The sequence below is a fragment of the Chinchilla lanigera genome, unplaced genomic scaffold (genome assembly GCF_000276665.1).
Source record: "Chinchilla lanigera isolate Chin_1 unplaced genomic scaffold, ChiLan1.0 scaffold00029, whole genome shotgun sequence".
NCBI lineage: Eukaryota > Metazoa > Chordata > Mammalia > Rodentia > Chinchillidae > Chinchilla > Chinchilla lanigera.
This window is the reverse complement of record NW_004955430.1, coordinates 14879180-14886482: the sequence shown is the minus strand read 5'-3', so window position 1 is coordinate 14886482 and position 7303 is coordinate 14879180. Positions and strand designations below refer to the sequence as shown.

At 40.0% G+C, this 7303-nt stretch overlaps 1 pseudogene; it reads right to left on the bottom strand.

Annotated features, from left to right (window-relative positions):
• Positions 1-6124: 6124 nt before the first annotated feature.
• Positions 6125-6694, bottom strand: LOC102007925 (annotated as a pseudogene).
• Positions 6695-7303: the final 609 nt, after the last annotated feature.

Genomic DNA, 7303 nt, shown 5'->3' with positions numbered 1-7303 from the left:
TTCTAATGTAAATAGTCACAGTAGTGAATTTCCCTTTTAGGACTGCTTTCATTGTGTCCCATAGATTCTGGTATGTTGTATTGGTGTTTTTTGAGCATATTTATTTATTTTTTTTGGTTTTTCTCTGGTACTGGGAACCGAACTCACAACCTTGCGCTTGCCAGGCAGGCGCTTTTGCCGCTGAGCTAAATCCCCAGCCCCTTTTGAGCATATTTAAAAGACTTAATAATGTGCAATAGTTAAGTACTTAACAAAGGTAGTTGTCTCAATATAATTTAAGTATAAAATTGAACACTTTACAAAACACCCACATGTTTTATTTATTGAGGTAAATAATTTGTATATGGATATCAATGTACAGATTTTAAATGTACAGTTTGATGGGTTTGATAAGTACATGTATACATAACTCTATTCCATATGTCATAACTGTATTCCATACTCTTTTTCATCCTCCCCAGAAGTGCTCTCTGCTCTTTCTAGACAATCTTTTTCCTGCTCTGATTTGTACCACTATAGAGTGATTTCAGCTGCCTTGGAATGTTGCATAAATGTGTAACATGCAGTTACACAGTACTGTATGTACTGTTAGGGGTCTGGCTACTTTCACTGGTCATAATGTTCTAGAAGCTCCTCCAGATTTTGTAGGGATCTGTGGTTCCTTCCTTCTCATTGCCGAGAAGGGTTCCAGTGTGTAAACATGTCACCATTTGTTTATTCATTTCCTGTTGATTTCAGTTGTTCCTGGTTTTAGGTCAATAGAGTTGCTATGAACATTTTGGTGCAGGTCTGTTTTATGGACATACGGTTTATTTCTCAGACCATTACCTGGGAGAACAATGATTGGATTATACTATAGGTATGTTTAACTTTTTAAGAAACTACCGAACTGATTTTCAAAGTTTTAATATTTTAAATAATTTTAGGATTGCATAGTTCTGGATTTCTTGTTTGTAGAAAACCTATTATAAGACTCGATTAAGATCATAATATTCACATTAGGCTTACAATGGTATTCCCTGTGACGATAACAACTTTGTGATTACAGATGGCGATTTTAGCATCAACACTATTTCCTCCATAATTATGCTGTAAATTAGGGATGACCCCTGAGCCTCTTCCAGTCAGATTTTCAGTATCTAGAAGGTGAATATGAAACCCTCCAAGGTGTTCGTAAGTGTTGCCTAAAGGAAAAACATGCTGTAATGTCACATAAGTTAATAACTTTAAGGAGCCTCTAGGCCCGGCAGTGGAATTAAATGCTTAACAATAATTCAAAAATGGCTTACAGAAACTTAAAAATGTGAATCACTTAGCAAGGCTGAAATTATGCTCCTGACATATATGTGTGACACATGAGAGCACTTACCTGGGAATTTATTACCAGCTTCTGAGCAAACAAAGCCTGACCTACATTTGACTAAAGTCAGCTGTCTTTGCTTAATCCTATGGGCTTCTTTTTATTAATGTCACAATTGCTAATGTGGTATAACATTGTCATTACTGAATAGCACAGTGGGATGAGCTGCAGCTGTTATTTCTCTTTCTGAACCTACTGAGTCATTAAATCTGAGTTTGGGGGAATACATGTTGTAAAGATTATTCAAATTCTGATTGAGAAATAGGACTACTGGGAAATTGTACAAACATAAAGTAAAACTTTGAATCAATCTTTCAGGTTTTTTTTTTGGTAAGGCTCGAATGTTCAAAATTGTTCCTTATGTTTCATTTGAAATCTAGTGTCAGGAAAATAGAAGCTGAACATAAGAAAATGAAAAAAACAGTACTAATTAGATGTTCTGCTTTTTCTTTCCCTGTTGGGAAAGTGATGTATTACTTCTGAAACACACGTCTCCTTGCAAAGATTGTAACATTTTGTTTGAAGAATCTTAATATCAATTTAACAAGGATATGCTTTTTTTCCTAACAGACCAGAGAATAATTCATTTCTCCTTGATATCTGGGGAAAATTTTCTTGTATTACTTGTGGCTATTCCTTGCAAATGTCTCTATTTTCTTTTGCAATTCTTGTTTTGTTTTTGATGAGACACCATTAGTGCTCTGTAAAGGGTATGATTCTGCAGTTCCCAAACTGAGCCAAGGTATCTTGGAATGTCTCGTAAAGCTTGTAGTTTTTGAGGAAAGTACAGAGACATTAAATACTTCTTCAACACCACATAAATTACTAGCTTGATATAGTTCAGGTTCTTCAATAGACTATAGAAATACTATATTTCTTTCAATGTTGTATTGTATTTTTGAAGCTACACTCTTAAAAGTTGCTGTAATAAATAGCAATTACCACACTAAAAAAAAAGTGCAAAGGAAAATGAGGTGGCAGTATCCAGTCTGATTCTAAGGTTTGAGAAGTTGTGCAGTATGGAATAGTCCCACACATCCCAGTAAGTACTTACGGCTATTTAAGGATGACAGAAAGACTTTGGCTTTCAGTTTAGGTGTACTTTTTCAAATGGCTATGAAGTTGTTAGGGCAAAAACCTCACTAAGTTGCATGGAGTTAACTACTTAGCTAACAGAATACCTGGTATTTGTTTTAGGTGCAGGTACTGTGAAAAGATTGTGGTTGGGCTAAGGTTTATACGGAGTGAGAAACTTGAGAAACTCTTGGTATGATCTGATGACCGTATAAAATAATTTCTGATATGATTATTTGATTACTGTGCTTTCAAAGCTATTTTCATAAGTTGAGAGCAACAACAATCTGAGATTGGAGTACTTTTTTTTTACTTCTTTTTAAAAAATATTTTGACATGAAGTTTATAGATACAAGTTAGATCTGCATCATACTCAAATTCATCATAGGAAAGTTGTACCTGTATATGATATATCTTAGTTTTTCTTTTTTCTTTTAAAAATTAAAAAAACTAACAAAGCAACAATGAAGACAAAATCAAAACAACATGAAAACAACAAAAATGATGCATGACCTTCTAGGTGTAGCTGGCTGTTGGTCCTTGTGTCTGTCTTAAGATCTTATCATCCCACTTTATTAGGGAAGGGGATTGCTATGTATGTTATTTAGCACCCAGTCCTTTTCTACTGGACTACGGGGGATGATTATGACCCCAGATTATCATAGTGTTGTCATACAAGGATGAACAACTGATTACAGTAAATACGGTGTCCTGGCTAAAGTAGTACAATTAGCAATAACAATGTTATTGAGCACAGCCTAGAAACTGATAATCTGTGGTAACTGCTCATTTGTTGTCTCAACTATAGAAGCAAGGTCTATAGTTGTATTACAACATCCAACATAAGCCAGAAGCTTGTGTCCAGTGAGCTTCCCTCTGTAGAGTGATTTTATCCTGTGGTGAAGGGGAACTTAACAGGAATGAGGACAAAACAGAAGAATAACTGAAGAGAAATATAGTAGAAGCAAGGTTGAAGGACAAAGGATCATCACCCGAAATTTGGAAAGTTGGAGAAGAGGACAAGGAGAGAAAGAATAAAGGAGAAGACAAAAGAATATTGAGGTGAACCAGAAAGACTAGAGACAATGTTCATTCACAAATAAATATCAAAAAAAATCCAGAAAAACAATTAAGGAAAGAGAAAGACAGAACAGAGAAAATAGACCAAACAGTATTCAAAACTTAAACAACTCCCTACTCCCTCAAAAAAAAGAAGAAAGCAAAAGAAAAATGTTTCCTCTGGTGCTCCCTGTTTGATGTTAGTTCCCTAGTCAGAGCCAGAATCTGTCTGGTAACCCCATGTCTGTAGTGGGACTGCTGCTGGGTGTGGGGCTGATCTTGGCCACACCACTGACTCCTCTCACACACACTGATCATAGGGTGGTAGGGATGTGCTCTTGTCTGCTGCCAGGCAAGGCCATTTGCCTGCTTGCGCTGCTGGTCACAGAGCAGGTGGCTGCTTCCAGGCCTCTGTCACTAGGTCTAAGACTGGCTTTCGGTTGCTGCTGAAACAGAGTCTGGATGGTCCCAGCTCCTACTTCTCAGCAGAGTTGTCCCAGTGCTCCCCAGCCTCCAGTCTGCTGTCCAACTGCTGACCATCTGCTTCAACCGGGCAGGCTTTCCCTCATTCCACTCTGGCACAGTGGCGGTGAAGTGACCCTGCGGCTGTTCTAGTGCTGGAGTTTGAGCCCTGAGCCCCTTGAAATAAAGCGGCGGTCCTGCCCACCCACTGTTGCTGTGTGTGACTGTGTGCCAGACGCCACTCTAGCCTACCCACCAACTCCTGCAGGGGTGGAGGCTCTGAGGAAAGTGTCTTGTGTTCTCACTGCTGTCTCAAACCACATGAGATTCTCCAGGTCCAGGTCAGATCTCAGTCTCCCAGTGTGGAGCAGAGTTGCTTTCGCTGTCTCCCTGCATTCCAGATCGGCTGGCTGCGCAGCTGCTGTGGCCACACTGCATGGTCTCGGGTCTGTGGCCGTGAGGTACTTCTTTTGTAGCAATGAGTTCTATTGTCTTCTTCTCCTCTGTCAGTTCCCTCATGGCACCTACGTGGCCTCCACTACCTTGGATTTATCTCTGGGCTGTTGTTTTCCCCCCTCTTGGTACTTCATTCTGGAGAAGCTGAGTAGCTGACACTCAGCATTCTGCCATTTCTCCTGTCCTTGGAATTAGATTTTTGAAGCTCTTTTCTACGTGATACTTCAGAACACAGCCTTCTGCAATGGTGTTAGATCAATGAGTCCAAGCAAACATTTTAGATTGGAAATCTATCTTTTGTATTATTTCCTCAGGCATAGATGTCCCTGGCTATCTGAGCTGGCTGTCTCTATTGCTGCACTCAGTGTGGTCCTTGGACCAGCAGCTTGTTAAAAATGGAAACTTTTAGGTACCACCCCCGACCTGCTGAGTCAGGGTCTGGCTGTCACAGAGTGACTCACGAACAATTGGAGAAGTACTGCTCACTGTTCATATCATAATCCACCTCAGCCTCCCTCAGATGGAGTGCCCCATTCCCCTTGAATATGTCTTGAAAAATGACTTTCCCTGTGCCCTGTCTGTTTAGGGTCTTGCTGTCCCCCACCAGCTCTTCCTAAGGAATTAATGCCTGATATTAGTTGAAATGTGCTATCATTTCCCACATAATCTAAGAATTTTAGAAGGAGTTTTATATAAATAATTATCTAACCCAGGCTTTGAAAATATCCAAGTGTTAGAGGTTGAATGTCTCTCTTTCCACCTTTCTATATAGAAGCCCTATACCCCCGTGACAGTTAAAGTGTATTGTCAACCTGATTGGCTTAATCCACCCAGGGAATTATTATGAAGACTTCCAGGTATGTCTGGGGGGATCATATGGGCATGACTTTGTGGTCTATAGCTGGTCCATTGCCCCTTTCTCTCTGCCATTATTCCCTTGCTCTACCATGGTTCTTTTTTATGTTAATGGTCTTTTTATTGGGAAAAAAGGACTAGCATTTACAACTTGGAGTGGGTGTAAATTGTAATTTCTTGAACAGCAATGTTGATGGTTGTGCTGAAGTCCACAGCCTGCTCTGCCAGCTCCAAGTCATGGTTCAGAAGGTTTTAAAAACAGAGTCCAAAGATGCTCCCTTGTAAAAGATTTCTTATTAAAAATTTGTGAGAGTGTGACGTCCTGACACCCATTTCACCTTAATACAATGCAGACATTGCTAAACAAACATATGGAGGCCTGCCACCACTGTGTGTCATTGTCACCATAGGAGCACAGGGAAGTACAAGAGGATAGTCCCACCACTGGGGCTACGTCTTGAAAGTTTATCCTTTACCTATTTTCTGCACATCATCTTGATGTAAACCAATTTTAAATGTGTTTGTTTTCAGTAAACCAGCCTTGACAATGTATACTAACTAATTAAACTTGAACCCATCTCAATATGTTTTGAATTCATTTTTTCATTTTTTCGATTTTAATACAAATGCTTAAATGTGCTCAGTAGTCAAGCTGCATGCATGGAAAACTGGTAAGCCCAAACAGTGTATTAATCATTAGCAAATGGAACTTTAAGGAGTCCACTAAGTGCTTCCCTGTCATTAAGGTAGTATAATTATTTGTATTGTAAAACTGATGTGTAGCTTGATCTTTAGGGGACAGGACCACCAGCCAATACATGCAGATTTTGTGTGTGGTCAGAAGGTACTTTTTAACATTCAGTTTTGCCATATAGAAACAGAATGAATAAATGAATTTTTTCCTTTGTTTTTGCAAGAAGTAAGTAAAAGATTCAGTTTGATTCTTCTAGAGGGGGAAAAAGTAGTTGAAAGCAGGCCTTCATTTTGCGTCATCATCTGTATGAATTCTTCATGGTTGACTTGTCTCTCTCCATCAGTATCTGCTTCTCTGATCATTTCATCTGCTTCTTCATCTGTTAGCTTTTCTCCCAAGTTTGTCATGACCTGACTTAGTTCTGCTACACTGATGTAACCATTTCCCTCCTTGTCAAAGACTAGGAATGCCTCCCGGATTTCTTCTTTGCTATCTGTATCTTTCATTTTTCTAGCCATCATAGTTAAAAATTCTGGGAAGTCAATGGTGCCATTATCATCAGCATCCACTTCGTTGATCGCATCCTGCAGTTCAGCTTCTGCTGGGTTTTGACCCAGTGACCTCATGACGGTTCCTAATTCCTTTGTTGTGATGGTGCCATCACCATCTTTAGCGAACAGAGAGAAAGCTTCCTTGAATTCAGCAACCTGTTCTTCATTCAGCTGGTCAGTCATGGTGTGAGCAAAGGAAGGAAGAGCAGAGTGAGTGAGGGTGGATGCACCAGCGCAAGGGCTGTGACGGCAGGGGTGCCTCGGTTTCAACCGAGGCTAAGGTGCGGTGTGCGTTCTGTGCTGTGCCGCCGCCGCCCGCGCCACCGCCCGACTATGAGTAAGGAACGGCACCGTGCCCACGAGACTCCCAGCACCACTGTCCTCTGCCAGGCTTCTTATATCTTCCCGTTTCCCTTACAGTGTCCTGGCCTTCTTTCCAGGTGACTCAAGCTGTTCTCAGCCCCCTGCGTGCAAACATGTTCTTGGATTTTAGACCCCTGGAAGGTATTTAATGAGAAAATTTATACTAAGACATACATGACAAATTATAATAGCACAATATTTTTCCCATTTGTGCTTGCAGTTCAAGAAGAGTAATTCTGCTCCCATCAATAACAGAAGGGTAATGTAGATGCAGGTGTGCGTGGGTAGTAAGAGAACATAATAATTTTATGGAATAGAACCTTCTTCATGTCCCTCTTACCATCTTTCACAAGACATTATCTAATCGAACAGCACAAATGCAGTATGTCCTACCTTTTCTGTTGTTTCTGACCAAGGTCTATTCTGAAA